At 47.2% G+C, this 25,134-nt stretch overlaps 1 pseudogene; it reads left to right on the plus strand.

The window, feature by feature from the left end:
- The first annotated feature begins 1,716 nt into the window (after positions 1–1,716).
- LOC114680851 lies at positions 1,717–24,179 on the plus strand (annotated as a pseudogene).
- Positions 24,180–25,134: the final 955 nt, after the last annotated feature.

The raw sequence follows: 25,134 nt of genomic DNA on the forward strand, positions 1-25,134 counted from the left end.
GTCATGGTAAGGGAGGGTAGTCCTTACCTACCTCATCAGACCCTACCACTTAATTGTATTTTCAGAGGTATCCCTCTTCCCCCACATATTTTTGGCCATGCCAACCTGCCCTGTGCCCCTAATGGGAAGAAAATTTTTTTTAGCTAAGGTAGGAGCTTCTATTTCATTTGCTTCCCCCATTCACCTGACCCCAGACTCTCCAGCAGCTCCTCTCCTCCTCCTAGCCACCCAGCCTACTAGCTCTAACACGTCATTTCCCTTGCCAGCCTCTCAGGTGGACCCCCAAGTCTGGAACTCTCAAAACCCTTCTGTTGCTAGGCACCATTCCCCTATTGTTATCCAGTGGCAGGACCCTCCCTGGTACATCACCCAAGCTCAGTACCCTCTCTCACTCCGGAGGCATAGGGGACTTAAGCCTATCCTCTCTGACCTTCTCAGAACAAAGCAACTTCACCCAATGTCTTCTCCTTTTAACACCCCCATTCTTGCAGTTAAGAAGTCTAATGAAACCTACTGCCTGGTTCAAGACCTCCAGCTCATTAACTCTGCAGTGGTCCCCCTCCATCCTGTGGTGCCTAACCCTCACACACTTCTTCCCACTATCCCTTCAGGAACATCCCATTTCTCAGTTCTCGACCTCAAGGATGCTTTCTTTTCTATTTCTCTCAGCCCTCAGTCTCAAACTATCTTTGACTTCACCTGGACTGACCCTGACACTCACCGGTCCACACAGCTGACCTGGACTGTTTTGCCACAGGGATTCAGGGACAGCTCACACCTATTTGGTTAGGCCCTGGCCTCTGACTTGCTCTCTTTGACCCTCCCTGGCTCTAAACTCATACAGTGTGTAGATGACATTCTACTCTGTAGCCCATCATTACAAGTTAGCCAAACTAACACCTCTGCTCTCCTAAACTTCTTATCCAGGGGTTACAGGGTCTCACCTTCCAAGGTTCAGCTGTCCACTCCCCAGGTCACCTATTTGGGTCTAACCATTACCCCACCCACAAGGGTATTACTGTAGATAGAAAGCATCCAATCCAGTCTCTTGCAGTCCCCTCTACTAAACAGGAGATTCTATCCTTTCTGGGAATAGCTGGCTTCTTACAGTCCTGGGTTCCATCTTTTCTCTCATTGCTCGCCCCTTATATGAGGCAGTTCTGGGCTCCCCACATGAACCCCTCCTTCACCCTGTTACTAAACCATTCCAGAAGCTCCGACAGGCTCTGCTCCAGGCCCCAGCGCAGCACCTCCCGGATACAATTTGTCCCTTCTCCCTCTATGTAACAGAAAGAGAAGGATTTGCCCTTGGAGCCCTAGGGCACCAGCTGGGACCCTCCTTTGCACCTGTAGCCTATCTGTCAAAGAAACCAGACCTCACCACTCAGGCTGGGCACCTTGCATCCATGTCTTAGCAGCTGCTGAGCTCCTTATTCATGAATCAAAAAGTTAACATTTGGGTCACCCACCACCATCTTCTCCCCCCACAGCCTGTCCCATCTCTTAACTTACAAAGGCTTACAAACTTTACCTCCTTCTCCAGTTCTTTCTCTCTAAGTGGCATTACTGGAAGATGCAACACTTACTTTCCAGACTTGCCCACCCCTTAATATTTCAAGCCTCCTTCCTCAACCTAATGCGGACTATTCTCCATCTCATTCCTGCACTGAAACCCTAGAGGAACTATTGCCCCATCCTTCACACATACAGGAGGGCATGTTGCCTCAGGCCATTTATACCTGGTACACAGATGGCGGCTCCTTTTTACATGAGGGGACCCATAAAGCAGGCTATGCCACGGTGTCGGATACTGGGGTGATAGAAGCACAGGTACTCCCCACCAACAGGCTGAGCTGATAGCTCTCACCCGTGCCTTCCAGTTGGCACAGGGGCAATCCCTAAATGTTTATACAGACTCCAAATATGCTTTCCATATCCTCCTGTCCCACACTGCTATCTGGAAAGAGCGTGGGCTTCTTACAGCAAAAGGAGGATTCATATCTAACTCAGGCAAAATAATGGCCATGATAAAAGCCTCCTGTCTTCCCAATGCTATCGGAATTATTCACTGCTGGTCTCATCAGACTGACAGCTCCACCGTCTCTAAGGGAAATAATCTGGCCAACCAGGCAGCTAGGATAGCAGCCTTCCAGAGCCCAGACTTCCCACACCCACCACAGGGATTCATACAGTACAACCCACATCCTCACAGTCAGCCCCTGACACTAGGCAAATTCTGTCCTGTTTACATCAGCTCTTTCACCGTAATAGTCAGGCCCTGTCCCAGTTCATCAAAGCCCACCTACAGCCCACATCTGAGGACTTACAGTTCTTAAGAACTATTACTGCCTCTTGTGAGATCTGCCAAAAGTCAGATCCCAATTCTAAATATCAAAGCCAACCTTTTCCAACCCACCAGGCAGAGGCTCCCTCCTGGGGACTGACTGGCAGTCGATTTTACTCATATGCTCACTGTCACACAAATTAAAGATCTTCTCGCGATCATGGACTCTTTTTCCAGCTCGGTGGAGGCGTTTCTGAATTCTAATAGGCAGGCTTAGACAGTCGCTGACCTCCTCCTCCCGGAAATCATTTCCTGATTTGGGATCCTTACTCTCTTCAGTCTGATAATGGCTGGAGTTCACCTCCCAGATTTCCCAGACCCTATCTAGAGTTCTTAACGTTCCTTGGCATTTCCATATATCTTGCCATCCTCAGTCCTCAGGGAAGGTAGAACGTACCAACCGCTCGCTATTTAAAAAAATTCTTATTAAGATGTCCCAGGAACTTCACCTTGACTGGGTAAAATTATTGCCTCTGGCTCTTTTCAGGCTCCGGGCCCTTCCCAAGCAACACCTTTCAATTGTGCCATTCAAACTCATGTACGGGAGGCCGGCTCTAACTCCAGGCCTCCTATCCAAACCCTCACCCCTCCCTGACCATCTGCTCGCCTACTCTATCACCTCCATTCTCTCCTATGGAATTTTGCTGACCATTCCCTACCCCAGCCATGTGATAACCCCTGCCCACCCCCAATCTACATTGGGGGTCAGGTCCTTCTTTCCCCTCCAGACCAGCGCCCCTCACCCCTTCCCCCTAAATGTCAGAGACCCTTCAAGGTAATTCTTGTAGCCCCCACGCTGCTAAGCTCAAGGGCTTTCCCACTGGATTCATCTGTCTCACTTGAAGCCTTTTACCCCATCCCCAACCTGTCACGGACTGGCCCATTGTGGGTACCACGATCGTAGGAGAACCAGGGCCTGGATAGTCAGGAAGGCAAGGATTCGGCGAATGACAGACAGACAACACACTCAGAAGTGGTTTGAATCTGCTGCAATTTTATTTCTGTAAATCAGTAGTTTATATACAGAAAAGAAAAAAATCAAGTCATACAAGGAACAACAAGAGCTTGGCAATAATTCAATCACATCATCTTTAAAAAACAGCAAGCACGGGGGCTGGAGAGATGGCTCAGAGGTTAAGAGCACTGCTTGCTCTTCCAAAGGTCCTGAGTTCAATTCCCAGCAACCATATGGTGGCTCACAACCATCTGTAATGAGATCTGGTACCCTCTTCTGGCCTGCAGGGATACATGCAGGCAGAATATTGTATACATAATAAATAAATAAATCTTAAAAAAAAAACAACAAGCACACAATTATTAATCGGCGCTAGACATATCCCTTCACTCACAAGAACTTTATGACCCAAAGAGCAGTCTGTATTTTCTAAACTTAGTACAGTCCCTGGACTTATGTAGACTTCTTTGTGGTTGTGGCTGTGTCCTTCATCTTATCTCAGCAGTTTACATTTCTGCTTTTCTGGTTCTCATGACCCGCTTAGCCAATGTGGATGCTGCAGACCCTCTCTAAGTCTTTCTTTAGTTCTTTCACCACATATCTCTTTTAATATAAAACCTTTTTATCTGTTGGAATATGGACTCTTGTACTTTTTTGCCTGTAAGGGGAAAGGGTTCTGCTGTAGTCCTTAAGTTTTCTATGCTGAACTTCCTCAATGGAGAGGCCCAGCATCTGTCTCTTATGAGATAACGTCTTCTGCCATAAATCACTTTAGTTGGGATTCCTAAAGGATTCCTAGTGGGTGAGTGTTCATTCCCTAGAAGTGCCTCAATTATTATACTTTATCTAGCAGCTTGGGGTCTTTAAGGAATAGCTCATTCTGCTATATTTGATTAAGATCCATGTCCAGCTTCCCCTTTCCTCCATAGTTCACAACGCAAGCATTTATTAATTTTGGCTGTGCTTTATAGATTAATTAGAATATTATCAGTTCTAATCAAAAGCAGTTATACAGAACCCATAGCCCAGGGAGCTCATGATCTGTGAAGCATGTCTTCTTCAAGAAGGAGGCATAACACGGGCACTCTGCCAGGGACCTTCAGGGAGCTTAGTCCTGTGGGACATGTATCTCCCGTCCGCTATTATTGACATAATTGTTCATGTCACACGGACGACACTGGAGTTGGTGTGGCACCAACCCAAGGGATTTCTTCCTCATACATGATGATGAAAACAGGGCCCTGCTCTCTTAAGTTCCAGAGGACACCAGGATCAACTGCCTTGTCTCAAATTCCAGAAGAATGATGTTTCATCCCACAATCGTACTCAATCCCACTGGATTGGGACCCCATGTGTTGTTTCTTTCTGATTCCCCCTCCAAGTTCTCCTGTCTCTACCAACCACATTCTGCTTCATCGGTTTCCCTCTGTGTCTCTAGTAACATATTCAAATTTCTAATGAACTACTCAGCTGACTGTTACAGGAAGACCACCATCAGCCATAGAGCCGGAGGTGCAAGGACCATCAAATACACCCAGGAGGTAAGAAAAAGAGATATTCACACCCCCTGACTCAAAAGGGTCTGGACTCTGCAAAAAACAGGCTTTAATATAACATTTATTTCTCTTAAATGCCCTCAGCACTTAATCACCTGTGTCTCCTGATGCTGAAATAATAAAAGGAAACAGGTGCCTTAAGGTTTGTCTCAGATGAAGATAAAAAGCTTAATTGATAACAATTTAAAAAAAAAGCATGTTCCAGATTTCTCTCTCTCTCTCTCTCTCTCTCTCTCTCTCTCTCTCTCTCTCTCTCTCTCTCTCTCTCTCCCCCGCCTCTCTCTTTTGCTAACACTAACAAATAGAATTCTGATAGCAGAGTACTAAACACTATAATATCATGGCTACCAGCTCAAGATTTTAAATTCCCTTTGGTTGCTTCTTAATATGCTTAAAATTTGTCTCCTTTGTAAACTTAAAAATTCTTCAGAGCTCCAGAGCAGACAGGTCATATCCACTTCAGATAAGTGTCATTCCAACCTTCCTGGTCCTGGGACACCCCCCCTCACCCTGGGACCCCTCGGGGACCCCTCACCCCTCATCTCATCTCCTCTTTCCTCCCAAGGTAAAATTTTTTTTTAGACTTCCTCTTCTGCCTTGCCAGCACCTTGCAGATCCAAGCGGCCATGGACGATTCCACGGGGCTAAAAGCAGTGGCAAAGACAATACAGTTACCTCAAAACGCCTGGCTACCTCAAGAAAAGCCCCTTTTCCTACCCCCAAAAATTAACAGATGCCCACCAAGTCAGCTGCAAGCAGTTCTGGGAGACATGGCATCCCCATTCCTGTTCACCTGATGTTGTTCTTGTTGCTTGTAGTTCCATTTTTGTTTATGTCATTATCCTTTGTTTTCCTGGACAATACTTGATAATCATTCTTATTGTATATGGTTTACATTACGTTTAGAACTTTAGATGAAAAGAGGGAATGTAGTGGTATTTGCTCCACCCATGACCTTGGGCTATGTGGCCCGAAGGAGGCAGTGCTTCTTGCCATTGTATGTGACCTCTTAAAAGGAAAGGGAGAGAGGTCATGAGGTCCCTGCTCCCTGCTTCCTGCTTCCTGGTGTGATCGACCTGCCAGATGGATTCACTCCCAGTCAGATCAGAGGATGACTTCAGCTGTCTACTTGGTTCTGTATTCATGAGTATATTGCCTCAATTTATATCCTAATACTCCTTAAGCAGACTCCCATGGATTTCTCACATTAGCTCATCCCTGTCTGAATCATCAGGTCTCATGTATAATTTTAAATAAAAACTTTAAGGATTATTTTTACTTTATATGTATGGTTGTTTTACCTACATGTATGTCTATGTATCACATGTGTGCCTGTGGAGCTCAAAAGAGGGTATCAGACGCCATGGAACTGGAGCTACAGATGCTTAGTCACCATGTAGATGCTGGGAATGGAACCCAGTCCTCTGCAAGAGCAGCAAGTGTTTTTAGCCACTGAGCATCTCTCTAGCTCCTTGTTGTGGGGCATAATTGGGCTACAAAGAGGGTGCTGAGAGAAAGTTTGACAAATAGAGCTTAAGCTGTTTACACAGAGAGTAGATACAAATGGTGCTAGAGGAAGTTAGTTTAAGCTGTTTAAGCAGAGAGTAGATGCAAAGGATGGCTGAGAGGAAGTTAGTGTGATACCTCAGTAAAACCCCCCACTCTATCCCCTACAGACAAAGAGAAGCTTAAACCAGGATTCCGAAGTGTAGATAAGAACTTAGACCCCTTTTCCCCAGGTGGCTGTATCTTCTACAGGGACTTTGGAAAACACAGTCAGGATATTCGACCAAAAGACTAAAAAGGGAGGCGGGTTAAAATAAATTATATGGTCTGTGCCTTTAAGAACTAGCCTCACAAAGAAAGGGGAACACTCCTTCCAATCTCCCTGCTGTGAGTGAGAGATTTGGAAGAGCCTCCCTGGAGGCTTGTAAACTTAGAAGAAAACACCTTACTTTTGCATTCTGTACCTAAAGTCTCCAGTGGTGGCTTTGGGGATGTGATCTAGGCACAACAAGACCCTCACTCTATTGTCTCAAAAAGGGGGCCTTAGACAAAGATATCTCAATATAGATAGACCCAGGCCAGTTTCAAGTCCCCAGAAATGATGGTGCCAGCCCCAGGAACAAAAGAACAGAGTCAGGATGTCTGATGGTAACCAATTAACCATGAGGTGCCCCTCTTGGGAGATAACATGACCAGACCCCGGAGAGGAGTTGTAAAACTCCTGACAGGGCAAACAGATAAGCTAGAATAAGATAAAGTCTAGGCCCTGGGAAAAACTGGACCAATCAAGGATGCACCCGTACTAACCCCCTCCCCTCTAAGAAATTTTATGGGTTTTGCCTATAAAAACTAACTTCCCCAAGAAAGAGTAACTCTTCCCTGCCTCACTTGAGATGGCTTGAGATGAGTTCCCCGTCATGACTTGTAACAGATAAACCTTGTTTTTGCATTCTGGTATGCTCGTCCTTGGTGGTCTCTCTGGGGGTTACATCTGGGCACAACAGTTAGCTTGGGTTGTTTGTATGGAAATTAGAGACAAATGGTGAGGAAGGAAGTTAGCACAAGTTGTTCGTGCTGAGATAAGATACTAAGACCAGGAGATGATGTCAGTGCATAAATAATTTGTAAATAGGGTGACCTTTAAAATTATTGGTCGGTTCCTTCACCTCCTCCTAGGATTCTGAGGGGTTTTTTTTGCTATAAAAGAGGCTTACTGCCTGTCAATAAATGAGCTCTTGCTTGACTTGACTCCCTGCTGCTCCTGATTGTCTCTGGGTAAGAGGGAGGCTGGGGAATGGGCGGGCGAGTGGTGTGCACTTACCTTTCCTCCTTCCAGGCCACCTCTTCACAGGTGTGTGAAATTTTAAATGGGCATGACAGCCACTGAAGACTCCATCCTTGAATGTGTTGGGGTGATAATGACCCTTGACTTTAGTTTCCCGACTGAGGGGAGCATTACACACCACCCATAGGTCTTAGACTTGGAAGGAAATAGAGAGGACAGATGAACTTTGGTTTGATGCCCTTGGAAATGTTGTGGATGTTACCTTGTCTAGGTGGGAGTATTCACAGTGGCTATTTTGGTAAACACTAGTGTGGACTATTTCAGTTACTTTAATTGTGTGATTTTTTTTTTTTTTTTTGGTCAATATACTTGCATGGTTATCATAGGTTTTTACAGTAGTATGTTTTGAAAGAGACAACAGGAATCCTTCAACTATATTGTGTTTTTTTTTTTTTGAGACAGGGTTGCTCTGTAGCCCTGGCTGTTCTGGAACTCACTCTGTAGCCCAGGCTGGCCTCAAACTCAGAGAGATCCACCTGCCTCTGCCTCCGAAGCGCTGGGATTAAAGGTGTGTGCCACCACTACCTGGCTAACTATATTCTTAAGTTTTAGTATCTTGGCTCTTTTACGCTGTTTGTATTTTCATAGAGGTTTCTATGTGGCTGTTTCTATGATGAGTTCTGGGATTTTGACTGAGATTTCTTTAAGCTCATAGGTGATTTGAGGAGAATCCAACATTATTGAGACATCTGGACATAAACATTGTATACCTCTTCATTTATTTTGATCCTCTCAGATTTTTTTCAGCAGTGTCTTGAAGTTTTCAGCATAGGTGTGCGGTGTAAGTAGGTGCAGCATAGGACCACCCAACACTGCAACTCCCTGGAGAGAGGAAGCAGTTTAATAATACAAAACTGCCAGGCTGCTTTGGAGAGCGGAGGACAGCGCCCAGCTGCAAAAGCTTGCTGAGTTTTATCTGGGCATCTAGCAGCGGGAGGCTGCTCAGACGTCGGAACTGACAGGTGGTTAGTTTGGGGACTGTTTCAGAGAAGGTGCTGACGGTCATGGTCGGGCACATTCAGGCAGCCGTTGAGGGCTCCCCAGAAATGCTTTAGGTTTCTAACAAACCCCCGGCTCAGGTGGGCTTCGGGTCACGACCATCAGCATTGCCACTGTGGGGCCTGCTGTGGGGACCTAAAATGCTCCCGAGTGGACTTTATATGGTGTATATCATTTAAAAGTCATTATTGAAGGTCAGGCAGTGGTGGCACACACCTTTAATTGCAGCACTGGGGAGGCAGAGGCAGGTGGAGAGGCCAGCCTGGGCTACAGAGCAAGTTCCAGAACAGCCAGAACTACACAGAGAAACCCTGTCTCAAAACAAGCAAACAAACAAACAAAGATTATTCGAAGCGTTTTTTTCCTAGTTATTTATTGCTTGGACTGAAATATTGTTTTCTTTAAAGGTCTGCCCAGTGAATATTTTAGGTCTTGCATGCTGCAGCCTGGCATTTCATCCTCATCTCACTGTACCTGTTCATTACTGCCCTCTTTTTCAAACCGGTTTTAAACTTAAAAACCACTTTTAGCCTATAGGTCATAAAAAATAAGGTCAATGTACACTTGGTCCAATGTTCAGTTTGCTGAAAGCTAGAGATACAAATGGGTTTGGTGTTTTGTACTGACCAGGTATCATTACCATCAGAGTACAAACAATGGCATGCCTTTAATCACAAAACCCTGTCCTTTGGATTTGCTTTCTCATCTGTCCTTGCTTCACGACGGAGCAAATGTCTTCTTCATAAAGTTGTCGTTACCTGGAGTACTAAATGTCTCATTTCCTTCTCCGAACAGGCTTTGTTTTTGCCCAGGATCGTGGTGATGTATGGATGCAGAGGCTGGGAAGGTGTGGGTCTTTGCATTCCACAGACTGCTACAGGTGCCTGTGAAATTCTTAAAAACACAGGAGGCCTGCTTCAGGCTGGCTGCAGTGGGGTCCTGACCTCCCTCTGCAGGACAAATTGGGAACAGCAGGCTCTTGAAAAGACTAGTTTTCCTGGGTTCTGTGTAGGCAGCAAGCTAGTGATTTGTTGTGGGAATTCTGGGAAGGGCACATACCCCTTTCCTGAAGGCTCTAAGTCCTGACTCCTGATGTCCGTGATGACAGGACAGAGGCGGCAGTGAGGCTAGATAGATGGAAGCTGGGAATGTGAGGGGTGGTCCCTAACATCCTGCCACCTTCAGGGTCACTGACTTGCCACACCCACTTCTTGTGGAAGTTCGGCAGAGCCTGAAGCCCTGTGGTTTCCTCAAATTTGAAACATTCCGCCCAGGAGGGCGGGGAAGGCTCACGAGACTCAGTAGACAGACAGACGTCTTCTGCAGCTATCTGGATTCTTGAAGCCCCCGCTCCAGTTTTGCAGAAGGAACAACTGTCGGGGAGAGACTCAGGGAGATCCAGAGCTGCAGATTTCCTGAGCTGTCGTCACCCTTGTGGTGGTGGACTGTTCCGGCGATGCAGAGGCTCTTGAGTCATCCCTGCTCCTGTGCGTAACCCTTCACCCATCCCCATGTTAGAAACCTCCGTCAAAACTCATTGATTTGCCCAGTCGGACTTTGGTGAATTGCTGCTTTGGTCTGTAGTCAATGCTGTGTGACACTATCTGGAAAGATGTGAACAAGACAGACAGGGAACCCATGGCAGACCAAAGCAATGATGCTACCCAAGTCTAACTTGGTGAACCAATGGGTTTTATTAGTTGCTTACAGGAGTATGGCGGAGGGGTTATTTACAGGACCAGAAATGACTCAAAGACAATTGCCTCACCAAAGCCCACCCCCTCGTGGGTGAGAGCTCACAAAGCTGGGACCCTGGAGCACACTGCACAGCCTGCAGGGTGGAGCATGTCCTTTCCAGGTAGTTCCGCTGCTCTGAGCCTCTTTCTGACAGCTCAGCCTATCTCTGCTCCTCCAGGCAGCTCAGCGGGCCTGCGAGTATCTCCCAGCAGGCTTTACTGCTTTAGATACGCTTGAGGACCGAGGGGGTCTAGTGAATCTGGTCAGTTTCAATGACTTGCCAAAGCTACTAAATTATTTATTCCCTGCAGCATGAAATGTTTCACCTCCCCTTAGATCAGTGGTTCTCAACCTTCCTAATGCTGCGACCCTTTGATACAGTTCTTCATGTTGTGGTGACCCCCAACCAAAAAACTATTTTTGCTGCTGCTTCATAACTATAATTTTGCAACTGTTATGATAATAATGTAAATATCTGTGTTTTTGCCGGGTGGTGGTGGCACACATCTTTAATCCTAGCACTTGGAAGACAGAGGCAGGCCATCTGTGAGTTCGAGACCAACCTTGTCTACAGAGCAAGTTCCAGAACAGCTAGAGCTATTACACAGAGAAACCCCGTCTCAAAGTAAATAAATAAATAAATAAATAAATAAATAAATAAATAAATAAATCGTGTTTTCCGATGGTTTTAGTGCATTTTAAACATTGGTGCTGGGAACTGAACTCAGTTTCTTACACTTATGCTGCAGTCCCTTTACTGACTGAGACATCTCCCCATCCCCAATTTTACTATTTATTAAAGATGAAATTTCATCAACATGTTTAAAAAAAAGAATGCCAGGCAATCAATAAGAATCTGTCATGGCCAGCCATTGCTGAGAACTCATTAGGTGAGAAGGGCAAACTTTAAAAAACAAAACAAGCCAAATCATCATCGTTTAGTTAAAATGAAAGGAGTCTATAAAACGGCTTGGCCGTGGCTAACAAGAAGGAGCGCGTTGGCTTGGAAAGACTGCTCAGTGAGTGAAGGCCTTTGCTGGCAAGCCTGGTGACCCGAGTTTGCTCCCCAGGACTGGTGTGTGGCAATTTGGGAGTTGCCAGCTGTGTTGAAGAGGGCTTTCTGGTGATGTAGTTGCTTTTGAGTCATCCCCTGGCTTTATCGCTCCATCGTATTTTCCACTGTATCTGAGGTCCAGCTTCCAATATGGCTGTAATGAAATCTTTCCAGTCTTATGGAATAATTCTATTCTGAGTGGCCCATGAATTTAATATCTGCTTCACAAAAGGTGAATGCATACCATATGAAACTATTGCTTCATTAAATCTCTTCAAATCTAACATTTCTATAGGACCCCAGTTAACTTTTGAATAGCCTTGGGGGTGCCTATCATTTGGTGGTCATTTTTGAATGGTAACTAGATAAATTAAAGTTGGTTTTCTAATAACCTTGGGCCGTTCCTCTTCAGTTTCATATTGAAATTGTGCAGTAGGTTCTGCCCTAAACTCCTCTTGTTTATGTGTGAATATTTTTCTTAGTTTCATTAGAAGGTTTTTCTAAGAATTGTATCTTATCAGTCAATTTTTCATATTTGGCACCCATATCAAGCAACTTTTTTAGGGATAAAACATAATTGCCAAACTGATATTTATTATAATTGACATTATGTCAATTCCAGGTAAGGTGACTATCCCTTCACTTAATTGTTCCTTTTTCAAACCATTCATTGTGGAAACCATACAGAGACCTAACTCTCTGCATTGTTATACTGTTTCCCATTTTTAACATGGGGAAATTTTTTTTAAAAAACTAATTCCCCACCTTGAGAATTCCCAGGTGTGTCACCAGATCCGCTGATGATGACAGTGAAGTGTGAGGCTGGAGGATGGCTGTCACTGCATAGCGTGGCTGGACAGAGAACACAGGCGGTGCACAGCCTGGCTGAGGGCAGCTGCTGCTGCTCGTGCATAGCTGAGGGATGAGAGTGGGTGGTGGTCACAGCAGCAATAAAAGCCAGAGCTGGTGTCCAAGGCAGCTGATCCGGTGTGGAAGCAGCCCAAGGAGAGGGTTCAGGGGATGCCCACAACCCATGGGGAGAGGGAGCTAGCCACTCAAACAGTGGATACAGGGGAACACGTGGAAGAAGCGTGTGTGGTGGGAAGGGAGGGCTCTGGGGCCACCCGAAGGCAGAGCCGGCCAGGGGTGAGAAGCTAACCTTGGGGTGCTTGGAGCCCAGGCACATTATGGAGTTTGGGCAGGCAGCAGCTGGAGGGTGTTGTAAAGAGGCTGCAGCAGGAAAATCCCCGATTCACTCAGAGTGCTTGGGGCAAGGGAGGAAACGTCAGCCATGGTGGTGGCTCCAGCCACTGCAAAGCCAGGGGTGAGCAGCTACCTCATGATTGCATGCCCCAGACGCCAGATGAAGCAGCTATCTAATTATTCTTTATCAATAAAAACTCAGGAGTCAGATACCAGGGTAAGAACCTGAATGATTAGAGAAGTGGAGAAGTGACCAGTGACCTCCTCTCTCTCTCTCTCTCTCTCTCTCTCTCTCTCTCTCTCTCTCTCTCTCTCTCTCTCTCATTCCTCCATCCAAAAATGGCCAAGACCCTCTCTGAGCCCTGTCCTGCTACTTCCTGTGTCTATCTGTCCTCAGTCTTTCAAAACCTCTATAGTTAATTTTGGTCAGCTAGTAGCTAGCTCCACCCTCTGTTTCAAAACAATCTTTACCAACAGTCTTTGGAGCATCAGAATGCAATCAAAATATCACACATCACTTTACACTGTATGAAGATGCTTCCCTCTGATTGGTTTAATAAAAAGCTAAATGACCAATAGCTAGGCAGGAGGTATAGCAGACTTCTGGACAGAGAGAGCTCTGGGAAGGAGAAAGGCAAAGTCTCCAGTGGAGGCAGAGGGAACAGACATGCAGGAGGAGAGGTAAAAGTCACGAGTCACATGGCAACATGTAGATGAATAGAAATGGGTTAATTTAAGTTATAAGAGCTAGTGGGACAATCCAAGCTATAGGCTGATCTCTGTGTCTTTGTGTGTGTGTGTGTGTGTGTGTGTGTGTGTGTGTGTGTGTGTGTGTGTGTGTGTGTGTGTGTGAGCCCAAAGAAAAATCAGACTACTTCTTCTGGAAACTTCTGGATCGTAGATGTAACCAGAAGTCACATTGTATCAGCTTCCTGAGCATCCCTTAGCTCAGCCAAGTTGATCCATCAAGTGAACAGGAGGTAACTGTTCTTCCCTGTTTTTCAGATTCTGCAAACAGAAGAGGGCATGGAGAGAGTGACTAAACTGGTAGGAACTTACCCCAGGGCGTTTTGATGTAGATGACCCCATTGGCCCCCATTATCAATATGTGCCACCCCGACATCGCCAAATCTGTCCTCAGTGCCTCAGGTATCTATGCACGCTGCTGCTGGTGTGGCTGTGGGGTGGGGATGCCAAGAATTCTGGTCCCCATCCCCACGCTCCTGTGTGGCCCCTGCAGTAGCCCAGTCTCTCTTCTTGCTCTTCTCTCTCAGCTCCTTCCCCTTCTCTCCATGGCATCGCCAGCTCCCTTGTTACTCTCTTCCCCTAGTATCAAGTTGTTCCCACCTGGATCTTCAGAGGATCCTTCAGAGGATCTCCGGAGGTCCTTATCCCTTTCCTTCGCCTTGGAAACTCACGCTCTGTCTATTTTCCCTCAGAGCTGAGTGGAGAAGTGCGGTCTCTACTAGGACGTATTTAGAGGGTTCCTGTAGAAGGAGTTGTTCCAGCCATTTGCAGGAATGTTGAAGTCAGGGGTGGGTGGCTCAGTGGGCATCAGCAGAGCCATCCCTAGGCCTGGAATAACGAGAAGGCTTGTGGCTGGTGGAAGATCTAGGCTGCTGTTTCTATACCACTCAGTTCTGCTGGGTTGATCTTTCTACCCCTTCCATTGGTTGGCCATTTTATATCCATTGCTGTCTTGCTCACAAATCTTTTCCAAGACCTCTCAGTGTGTTATGATCTCCTTCTTCTGCCCTTTCCTTTCCTATTTTGGGGAGTCACAGAGTCCCACAAAAAACATGGCTCTGACACCTGCAAAGCAGGTTCCTGGCTGTCTCTGGCTGCTAAATTATTTTTCAGTTGTGAAACTCAACTTCATGTGGTCCAGAGACAGAGAGGAATCTGTTGACTGTAGAGACCATGGAGACTGATCCAGAGGCACAGATGGATTCATCTCTCAAAACCACATTGCCAGGAATCTGTTTTCTTTCATATTTACCTTCCTCTGTATCACTGTTCATTCAAGGCATATCTTTCTTCATAGTGAAATGAGTTCCAGAAGTTCAACACTATGGGAGAACTAGCCTTTCCCCCAGCATTCCCATGATTGACTTAATTATTCTGGCCTGATTCACAATGCAAATTCTTCATTTAGTTACTGCAACTCTGCCCAATTTGGACAGGAACAATCTTTCCAGTGCTATTGCTTGGGGAATACAAAGCAGTTGAATGGAGAACTCAGGCCATTGATTTTTCAGTCCCATGTATGCTATTGACTTATGAGAGATGATGGGCAAATGTCTGTATCCTCCAGATTCAGGCTCTTTCTATGGAAGATGGGATAGAGGGGAACCCAGGCTAATATGGTGTTTTGGATTCAAGTTGAGAATGACTTTTTTTTTTTTTTTTTTTGTTGTGGTAACTGAGATTAGGATTGGTGTATAGCCAGGTTGTTGGGTGGAAACTCTGGCAGGGCTCAGCATGGAGCATGAAGAGGTGCCGGATAGAATTCCCAGAATTTCCTGTGGGTAGTGGGGCTATGACATGTGTTCATTTCAACCTTCCACCCCATCTTTCCTAAACTCTGCTCCAGTTCAACCCTGCTTGCCCACCTCTGAAATTCTTGTGCTCCTTCCTGCTCATGTACCCCAAGAGCAGGAAGCCTGGGCCATGACAATTATGCCCCTGCCTCAGTCTCACGTGGATGTCACCCACTTTCCCTCTGGTCATGTAGCTTGTCTGGAGCACAACTCTGTGATGTCTTCTGTGTAGCCACATCGGCTCTAAGGTCCCATTTCCTTTTACATGTGAGTCCCGTCCATATCTGGTACATGCTGTACTGGGGACCCTATGATGGCCACGCCTTGGCTGAGCTGGTGACCTTGATATTTGAGGCATGTCAGGTGCTGCTTGAGGAGGCATTTGGATTGTCTATTTTCTCTTGTTTGTTACATCTGGCTTCTGCTTGGGATTTGCCTAAATTGTGGGACCTGGTGTCCCACTGAGAAGTGACAGATCTTTTCTGAGTATTGTTTAGGGAAGGGATTTAAATAAGTCCGGGTGACACCAGTGGCCCAGTCTGGTCATATTTGGGCCACGTATGGCATGTTGATGGACTTTTTCGGAGACAGGGTCCTGCTACCTTAGCCCAGGCTGTTCTTAAACTCCGAATTCTCCCGTTGCAACTTCCCTTTTACAGATTACAGCAGTTCACCCTACAACAGACCAGTGAGATGCCTTCCAAATCCTGTCAGAGGCCTGTCTCTGGGGCACACTGAGACCTGCCAGACTGTAGTGAAAGATGCAACAGATCCATGGAGTCTGGCGTGAATTCTGGAGTGAGGGCACCCATGCTTTGAAGTGGCCTTTTGTAAACAGTCAGTGATTGCTACGTGAGTTGCTCTTCCTGAAGGATTCCCAGCCTTTGCATGACTTAGCCTGAGACAAAGCTGGCAAACCAGGAAGCCTTGTGTGGCTGAGAATTGCTTAGGTAATGGTTCCTTCAGACAACTCCTAGATCAGATCAGAGGTTTTGGTATGCAGAAACTGACTTGCTAAAGGTCCGTTTTGTGTAACAAGAAAGAGGCTTTTGTGAAGCGAAAAGGCACTTGTCCCTCAGAGGCTGATTCCCCTGCTGCTGCTCACTCTCTTCAACTGATCCACCAACAGTTAGACCATTGCTGGTCCATGTCATAGCATGTGGTGTCATGGCAGGGCAGAGATGTGTGTTAAGGCGGGATCAGGTCATGTTAGCTCTTGTGTGTTCCTGACATGCTTTCCATGTCTATTTTAGGAGATGTAAGGGATTATCAGGGTGGTCAGAGGGGCAGTAGGTCTTTGTAAAAGTCTATAGAGTGTTGCTATTGGCTCATGTGTAGCAGACATGTTGGTCTATGTAGAAGCCATGTGAAGGCATGCTGGGACATGATGTACCATGTCAGGCTGTGTCTTTGCCCACTTGCTGTTTTCTTGTCTCCCCATCCCAAACCCCCAGTTTGCTCCCCTTCACTGCTTACTCAGTTCTTAACTCCTCCTTTCCAGCCATCCTGAGTTTGGAGGGGAACAGCAGACCCATGGCTAGTAGACCCCATTCCCTCCCACAATTTGCCCTCATATGCTCTATGTTCCCTGACTGTCCTTGTTCATGTCAGCTGCTGTTGCACTGAAGGATGTGATATTCTACAGCTTTCTGAAACCCTGGCTGGGTGAGTATCTGTAGGCGAGGGGCAAGGGGCACTGATGGAGGCCAGGAGAAGGCACTGTCCTCGCTCACTTCTTTGGTTGGTTGCCTTACCAGGAGATGGGCTCTTGGTGAGTGCTGGTGAAAAATGGAGCCACCACCGGTTCATACTGATGCCCACCTTCCATTTCAACATCCTGAAGCCCTATATGAAGATTTTCAATGACAGCACCAACATCATGCACGTGAGTCCCTGGAGCCCAGGGTTACAATGTCTGCTCTCATCTACAATAACCATTTGTGTAATTGCAACAGAGCATGGATAAGGAGGCTGGTTCTGTGGGGGTAGAGGTGGTTTGGGGTGGGAGAGCCAAGGACCAAAACCAAACATTGACTATGTCTCTCTCTCTGGCTAGGCAAAATGGCAGCGCTTGATCTCTGAGGGTAACACCCTCCTGAATATATTTGAGCATGTCAGCCTCATGACCTTGGACAGTCTGCAGTAATGTGTCTTCAGCTTTGATAGTGAGTGAGTCCCTAACCTGGGCCATGGAAGCAAAGGAGAAAGGGTAAGGCGGAGTGGTTAGAGCGCCTTCTTGCAGGAAGTGGATCAGAACTGTCAGGGAAGCACCTGGGGGAGCAGAGGGAGAGAGTGCTTGTTCCCTGAAATAGGATTGTTTGCATAAGATAGAGAATGCAGATCGGCAGGGCACATGGGGGGGCACGTGGGGGGGCACGTGGGGAGGCATTCTGGAAGTGAGGCATTCTGGAAGTGAGGGAGAGAAGGCGGGGGATTGACAGTGGCTTGTGTTTGGTGAAGCTCCACCTCATCCCCTGGCACCCTGGCATCCCTATACCCAAAGAGTCTGGAATGTTCTGGTAGAAGATCTACCTCAACTCCCCTACTTGTCTCTTTCCCTAAACCCGCCCCTTCAAAGCCCGCCAAACACAGTTCCTGCCCCAGAGAGGCTCAAGACCACTCCCACAGGGGATATACGCTGCATCCCAGAAAACAGACTCGTGGCTTTTCTAATTTGGTCTGATTTGGTTTGATTTGGATTGCTGCATTGGCGGAAAGGCTTATCGGGGTGCAAAAACCTTATCAGTTTGACCATAAGGACAGTGAAAGGCCAGGCAAAGTGATGACTCCTGAGGTTGCCAGGACAACTATGAAGGTGCCTGAGGTCTTATTAGCCATATTTCTAGCAGCAATGTGCCAAAGTATTTGAGATGAGAAAAGGCTTATTTTGGCTACTGGTGTCAGAGTTCTGGTTTCATTCGTGCTGTGACAAACACTTTGATCAAAAACACTTTGGGGAGAAAATGGTTATCACATCTTACACTTCCGGGTCATGCTCCAAGATTGAGGGAAGTCAGAGAAGGAACTCAGGCAGAAACCATGGAGGCATGCTGCTTCCCGGAAACTTGCAGATCTGCTTAACTAGCTTCCTTATACAGGCCAGGACCGCCTTTCTAGAGATGGTGCTGCCGAGTGGGGTAGGCTCTCCTGCATCAATTAAAAATCAAGACAATCCCCACAGACATGGTCTAGTGTTGTATATGATGTGTGGGTTCAAGTGAATCTGAGAAAAGACAGAGGCACTCTGAGGATGAAGTTTTAGCCTTTTCCGGCTGCAGGGGGATCAGCCTCAGGCAGATGGACTCACTGTTGCTGAGCAAATGGCTTTTTTATTGTTATCCAATTTACACCTTTACCAAGTTAATTTCTGTATACCCAAACCTCTTATCTAAGTTCTTCAGGGGAACAATGCCAAATGCAAATTCTCAATTAAAGGACACCTGGGTTTGCCAGGTTCTCCCCCAACCAAGTTTTGCACAGGCTTTGCACCTTTAGGAAACTCTCAGACAAGATTCACATATTTCAATCAGAAGGTACCAGAGACAAAAGGCAGATTAAAGCTAAGTGCTGGCATTCTGGAACCAAACCAGCTGCAGAAATCTGCAGGAGCTGTCCCTACAGTCCAGGCAATTCTTCAGTCAAGGTTGTCCTGTCAGGAGACTACAGGCTGTGCTGACAATTAAGGCAAATAGAACCACTGGGTCTAATGCTTTGGGGCCCGTAGAAAGGCAGTACGTCTCAGCTAGGAGCGTATGAGAGAGGAGGCTGAAAACCTCATGGTATCCAAAAAGTAAAGGGAGAGGAGGGGGGGCAGACAGACGACAGACAGAGAGGAGACCAGGGTGCCAATATCTCATTTATGACCACCCCCAACGATTATCCCCTTGCTGAGACACCATGGTTTTTTTTTTTTTTTAATGATTGATTTATTTGTTATGTATACAGTGTTCTATTTGCATGTATCCCTGCAGGCCAGAAGAGGGAGCCAGATCTCATTACAGATGGTTGTGAGCCACCATATAGGTGCTGGGAATTGAACTCAGGATCTCTGGCAGAACAACCAGTGTTCTTAACCTCTGAGCCAGATCTCCAGCCCTGAGACACCATGTTTTAAAGACTCTTAGCTCCAAATGCTCTCACAGTCAGGGTACCAGGATTATTTACTCCATGGCCTTTGGGAGACAGTTCCAAATTGTAGTAGAGCTGATGTTGGAAATGATCAGAACTAAGCTGTCACCACCGGTTGTCCTACAGACTCTACCAATCAGTTGACACTCGATTTAGAAACATCACAGAGGGAGCTGAGTGTGAACCTGCTGAAAGAGAATGAAGTCTTTGGGAGTTGAACTGGGTCTTTGGGAGTTGAGCTGGGTAGGAGTTTCAAGAAAGAAGTGAGACAGTCTGGATCATGGGTGGTAGAGGAAGGAGAGGAGTCTGCTGTCCACACCACTTACTGTAGCATCTACGGAGGTGGCGTCAGCTCAGAGATGCAATGAGCAGAGACTATAGAGAGAAGTCTCAGCCCCCACCATACTGCATCTATGTGGCCTTCTAGTTCATCTGTTCCAGATGGATTTAACCTCCTAGAGCGGGTCCTTGGGACTCACATGTGTTAAATACTTTCCTCCTCTATACCCAAATCCTGCAGGAAGCCTAGTGAATATATTGCCACCACCTTGGAGCTCAGTGAACTGGTATCTAGAAGGAACCACAGCCCCTGCTACACATGGACATGCTGTACCATCTCACCCCAGATGGGATGTGCTTCCAAAAGGCTTGCAGCATTGTGCATGAATTCACTGACGCTGTCATCCAGGAGCGGCGCCACACCCTCCCCAGTCAGGGTTTGGATGACTTCCTCAAAGACAAGTCCAAGTCCAAGACTTTGGACTTCATTGATGTGCTGCTGCTGACCAAGGTGAGCTTCTCAAGAAATGGAATGGGTATTGATGCCAGACGTCAGGTCTGATAACCTGGTGCTGTGGAGCCAGGGTATGTCCTTGTGGTTGGGGAGGACACTTTAGGCATAGAGGGATTTAGACGCAGAAGACAACAGAGTTTGAAACTTTGAAGAACCTGAAGCTTTTTCAAATTAATATATTATTGAGTGGCAGTTATATCTGTCCATATCTATGCTGACCAAATCCATGATCAGAACAGTCTCCTTAGTCATGGCAGTAGGCACAGCCAGAATGGGACTGTAGCAGTGATTTCCTGTTGTCTGCATCCCATTTTCCAGGCAATGTGTTTACCTGTACATGCAGCAGGGCTTATATATCACAGGAAGAAGAATATCAGGTTAGCATCTTGTGGTTCATATAGAATAACGGGTACACCCGGGTCAAGTTCCCCTCAAGGAGGTAGAGAGGCCAAAGAGGCAGGGAGGGAGCAAGAGATACAGGGATGAGAGAGGACGAGACTGATGGAGGGAGGGTGGGAGAGAGAGGAGACTGTGTTCTGAGGTTAAACATGTTCTCTCCATGGCAAAGGAGAAGTCTATACAGTGGCAGACCAATGACTCCACAGGACGTAAGATTCCCTGGACCCAGCACTTTAGACGGGGAGCAGAAGTCTTTACAGTAAGCCTTCACCTCTACCTTCAGAGGCAAATTGTCACGAATTCATCTTGCATGTCAGATCACTAGCCACTTTTTCAAAAAAAAATTTCATCACACAGAGACATGGAAATATTTATTCAGGAACAAATCAAGAGGTAGAGTGGCCACCATGAAGCCTGTGGGATGGGGGACTTTATTGACGATGACTAAAAAATGTAGTGTAAGAATACTGTGAGATTTGGTGTCTGGAGTTTGGGCTCTTGCCTTGTCTCCAGGATGAAGTTGGAAAGGAGGTGCCAGATGAGGACATCAGAACAGAGGCTGACACCTTCATGTTTGAGGGTGAGGGTCCCACTGGGGGACTAGAGCAGACACTCCATCCTTGGAGCATGTTGAGGGGTTCTATTCCTTCATTCCACCACCCTTGTGGTTTATAACCATGTGTGTGCTATCCAGCTGGTGGTGCTGAAACAATACATAGACCCAAGCCTGCCTGTCTGCCCCTCAGGCCATGACACCACAGCCAGTGCACTCTCCTGGGTCCTGTACAACCTGGCGAGGCACCCGGAATACCAGGAGCGCTGCCGGCAGGAGGTGCGGGAGCTGCTGAGGGACCGAGAGCCTGAGGAGATTGAATGGTGAGCTCTGGTTTGTGGTCTCTTCTGTAGACCTTCTTCTCAGCTCTGCTTCCCAGATGAGGAAGAGATGCTCTTTTTGTTAATTCTTCTAATTCTTCTTTTATTGTTCAGTACACACAGGAGCTGAGTTCAGAGGGGGATACTCAGCCTGGCCAGCAAGGGAAGGGTTTTCGGCTTATGAGACAGAGAGATTTGTGTTGCTGAGGCAACAATAACCACACATGCACGTGTGGTTACAAACCTACCCTTCTTCCCAGTAGTCTCTTTTGCTTCCCTGAGTGCTTGCTCTTTTCATTCACCTCAGTTCCTACTGCACTGCCAGGTCCAGGGATTCACAGGGACACCTTGGTGGTGATCTATGTGCTGTCCAGTTCCCCTGGGTCATCCATTCGTCATTGTTCATTCGTTCAGTAAACCTTGTCAACTGTCTTCCCACCTCAGTTTTGTGTCCGCCCCCATCTGGGCTCCAGAGACCTGAGATTGGTTCAGGCCAGGAAGCTGACTGCCTGGAGCTCTCAAAAGGGTGGGAGAGTGCTCATTCAGGACGCTTTCCCAACTCTTCACTTTGTTAGATTTCTATGCTTTATTTTACACACAATAGTGCTGTGGATATCACTCTATATAAATAAAACACTGATGGCCAGTGACCAGGCAGGAAGTATAGGCGGGACAAAGAGAGAGGAGAATTGGGGAAACAGGAAGAAGGGGGAGAGACACTGCAGCCACCGCCAGGACAAACAGCATGTAGAGACTCTGGTAAGCCACCAGCCACGTGACAAGGTATAGATTTATAAAAATGGGTTAATTTAAGATAAAAGAACAGTTAGCAAGAAGCCTGCCACGGCCATACAGTTTATAAGTGATATAAACATCTGAGTGATTATTTTATATGTAGATTGTGGGACTGCGGGGCTTGGGGAACCTGGAGAGAAGCCCTCCAACAACACAATAGTGTATTTCCTGCATGTATTTTATCATGTGCATGTCTACATGTGTCTACAGAGGTAAGAAGACAAGGTCAGATCCCTTGGAACTGGAGTTCTGGATGGCTGTGAGCCACCATGTAGGTGCTGGGAACCAACCCAGGTCCTCTGCAAGAGCAGCAGGTGCTCTTAACTGTTGAGCCATCCCTACAGCCTCCTCCCTCATGTCTCTGCTTTTCTAATTCTTACATATTTGATACTTTTGGGAATTGTTTTAAGTTGGTTAAAAGGCCCAGAGTCAGCAGAGGTACAACAAGACCAAGTTCTTAGCGCAAAGGAGATTTATTTGCCCGAGAGGGACAAAGTCAGGGGACAGGAGACAAGGAAGAGAGGAGAAAAGGGGAAAGGGAGAGGGGGAAGTGATATTTACCCTGGAGGGACAAAAGACTGCCTCTGGATAGAGAGGAGACAGATGTAGTCCATAGGTGAATGGCAGTTTATAAAGGGGAAAGAGGAAGCCTGTGCTGGGATGTTTTGACTGGGCATGCTAATTAGGTGAGCCAAAGTTGGCTTTTGATCGCTAGACTTCAATACTTTGATAGCTGGACTTTGGTGGTCAGCCTCAGGAGGAAGAAATGGCCAAATAAGGGAATAGACATCGGTGGCTAGCTTTAGGGATGTAATCTATGGTTTAACAAGAGGCGAGGGAGGGGGTCTGGGGGAGGGGGAAAAGGCAAACCTATCAGCGCCTTGTTTGCCACGCTCTGGTCTGCTAGAGCCCTTCAGTGGTTGAGAAACCGGGTTTGCTGATCCACATGGGCTGGCAGCTTCTGTTTTGCTGTTGGATAACTGTGTGGTGGTTCCTTAGGGACGACCTGGCCCAGCTGCCCTTCCTGACCATGTGCATCAAGGAGAGTCTGCAGCTGCATCCCCCAGGCTTCTCGGTACACCCCCCTCTTCTCCCTCAGGTGTCGCCTGCATCATCAGCATCTTTGGGATTCATCACAACCCGTCTGTGTGGCAGGACCCCGAGGTGCTGCCTGTCTTACTACCTATTCTCCTATATTATGGGTTGGTGGTCCTAGGGGAGGGGGCAGGGCTTTGACACAGGAAATCAGATGTCACCTTCCCCCAGCACGCGCAGGACTCTCTTGGCTGTCCTGGGAGAATTCACTTATGCACCATGGTTTCGTGTCTTCTGCCAGGTCTATGATCCCTTCGGCTTTGACCTAGAGAACATCAAAGACAGATCTCCCCTGGCTTTTATTCCGTTCTCTGCGGGGCCCAGATGAGGCCAGAGGACGAGTCTGGAGCTGAGGGTGAGAATGGGGGGCGGGGGGAGTTGGGATGGTCTGTTTTGGGTCTGTTTTGAGTCTCTTTCCCATCCTTTGTTCAGGAGTAAAGGTTTGTAGAACCTGGGGTTGGAAGGTAAAGGGCGGGTAGCCCTGTGCTCAGAGCCCTGTCCCAGCCCAAGATGGGAGCTGAGGTTGAGCCAGGCAGGTTCCGTGGATGCGGATGCCCAAGAGGGGTCCTAGGCCCTGTGTACCATCCCTCCTGTCCCTGATGCTGACCTGGCACAGAGGGAACCCGGTCAGGTTGTGTCGGACGCTGTCTGTCTGGGTCCCGGCACAGTCAAGAATCTCTATCCTGTCCTCCCGCAGGAACTGCATAGAACAGACTTTCGCCATGAGCGAGATGAAGGTGGCGCTGGCGCTCACCCTGCTGCGCTTCCGCGTCCTGCGCAGGAAGCCGGAGCTGATCCTGCGCTCAGAGGGAGGGCTGTGGCTGAGGGTGGAGCCGCTGAGTGTGGGCACAAAGTGACCCCTCTACACCTGACCTGGAACCGCCCTACCCACCCACCCACTTCTGCGGATCCTAGAATAAACGGAGCTGTTGCCTGTTCGACTCACTGAAAGCCTGCAGGAAAGTCTAGAGATTCGAGACTTGGGAGGAGGAGGCCAACTAATGCCCAAGACCTCTGACTTCTTTGGCAGGCCACAGACCGCTATGATGATGACGAATTCTCCTCCATCCAAGCTGTATTGTTCTCTGGGCAATAGAGAACCACGGGTTGGTGTGTGAGCAGGAGAGGGACCAGGATGAAGGGCAAGATTAAGGCTCTGATTCTCAGAGGCAAACCCTTGGCCACACTGTATTTCCACCTTTGAACATCTGTTTTAATCTCATATGCCTGTCTTCTCTTACCTTGGGATTCTTCACTGTTTCAATGGTTTGCTAATTTCTTGTTAAGGCTAACAAGCCAGGCCTTTTTTGTTGATACTTTTGAGAGGGTTCTCACTTTGTTTCACTGGACAGTCTCAGACTATGGTGTTAAAGAAACCTTGCCTCTGCCTTCCCAACAGTTGTGGGACTACAACCCATCGGGCACTACACCGGGTAATCCTGGCTGTTCTGTAGTACGTCTGATCACTGCAGCATCCTACAGGTTTTATCTAGTGAGAGGAGAGTGAGGGATTCCGGGATGATGGTGAGATTTGGAAAGTACTACAAACAGTGGCCATATCTGGACTTCTGCTCTGCAGGCGTCTCCTTCAGGACAGAGTCCAGTGACTGACTTCTCCCAGGGAACGTGGGACTAATAACATCTATAAAATAGGAAGGAACGTGGTGGGGTAGAAATGTAGCCTACTGATGGAGCTCTGAGCATGTGGGAAATACTGTGTATTTTCCTCTCAACACAACATTTATTAAAAACAGACAACATGGGATGAGAAAAACAAAGACCTGGGGCCTGGAGAGATGCCTCAGAGGTGAA

Source organism: Peromyscus leucopus, chromosome 22, assembly GCF_004664715.2.
Source record: "Peromyscus leucopus breed LL Stock chromosome 22, UCI_PerLeu_2.1, whole genome shotgun sequence".
In the NCBI taxonomy this organism is placed as follows: Eukaryota; Metazoa; Chordata; class Mammalia; order Rodentia; family Cricetidae; genus Peromyscus; species Peromyscus leucopus.